Raw genomic sequence first — 1,535 nt, forward strand, 5'->3', positions numbered from 1 at the left:
GTGACTATTCTAATTGGAAAATTGTTAATCCTTTGATAGTGTGGGGTAGACTTACGTTGGCATGAAAGGATAATTTTGTTATTCAGATTATCAGTTGTTTTGAGTTTTACATTGCTATCTTGATAAAAGATGTCCCTTTAACATTGAATAAAATTTTGTAGGCATTTATTTAAATTACAATGAGAATATTCGGCTATCCTAATTCCAAGAAATTTCTTTGGTGCTCTCCCAACTCTAAGGTAAATTAGTTATTGTTGGTTATTTCAATTCCATTATTGATCAAGGTGAGAAACTTGGTGGTAATCCTAAATCTGATTCTTCTATTACTGCATTAATTACTTATTGGAAATACTCGTGATTTTGGGAATGGAGTAGGTAGACCATTACTTGGAGTAACAGATGTAAAAAAAGTGAACTAATTCAGCAAAGCTTGAGAGAGTGCTTGTTGATGAATCTTAGTCCTAATTATACTCTCAACCCACAGCCTTTAACTATTAGAGATAGTTCTGACCATGCCCCCTCCGTTTGGAAACTAACTACCAATCAGAGAAATCAAAGAGGAGATTCAAGTTTCAATTCCACTGGTGTGGTGAAGAACAAATTCGTAACTTCATCAGTGAGGTTTGGAACTCAGATATAGAAAGTTCAACAATGTTCAGATTATTTCAAAAGCATAAATTGATTAGACACCAATGGTTCTCTGGTAAAAGAACATATTTAGTAATTCTAAAAAGGAGATTGTAGAAGTTACTGCTCTCTTAGAACAAAAACAGACATCAGACATCATAGGAGATATTGAATTACTTGAGCTTGAACAATGGGCTTGAAAAAGCATATTTGTATGAGAAACTTTATTGAAAAGACATATATAGAATTAAATGGCTAAAAGAAGGAGAGCAAAATACAAACTTCTTCCATCAAAAATTTAAATCTGAATCAGAAGAAATAAGATATGTCATCTGTGGAGGGATAATAGGGATATGGCAACAACCAATACTGATATGCTAAGGTGGCTGAGGACTACTTAAGAGTATTTTTACATCTTCCAACAGGTGGATCCTGAGTCTTTTTTCATAGACTTTGAGCCTAAGGTTACAGCTAACATGAACCATAGGCTCAGAATACTTGTTTCTATAGAGAATGTGAAAAGAGCTACTTTTAGTATCTACCCTGGTGCACTTGAGAGGACGGTATATAACGGCTAAATTCTTTCAATTCTACTGGGATATAGTGGGAGATGACGTGTTTCGAACTATGAGGAGTTTCTTTGATGGAGGTAGAAGTTTGAAAAGTTTTAACCATACCAATATATGTCTAGTGCCAAAGGTCCTAGATACGAGCGATATGACTCAGATAAGACCCATCAGTTTGTCTTCTGTTGTCTACAAAATCATTTCAAAGGTGCTGTCCATAGACTCCAAGATATATGAACAAGATAATTAGCCCTACTCAGAGTGTATTCTTGAAATGTAGACTTATTTCTAATAACATTCTTATAGCACACGAATATATGCACTACCTTGAAACAAAGACAC

This window comes from Arachis hypogaea, chromosome 3, assembly GCF_003086295.3.
Source record: "Arachis hypogaea cultivar Tifrunner chromosome 3, arahy.Tifrunner.gnm2.J5K5, whole genome shotgun sequence".
In the NCBI taxonomy this organism is placed as follows: domain Eukaryota; kingdom Viridiplantae; phylum Streptophyta; class Magnoliopsida; order Fabales; family Fabaceae; genus Arachis; species Arachis hypogaea.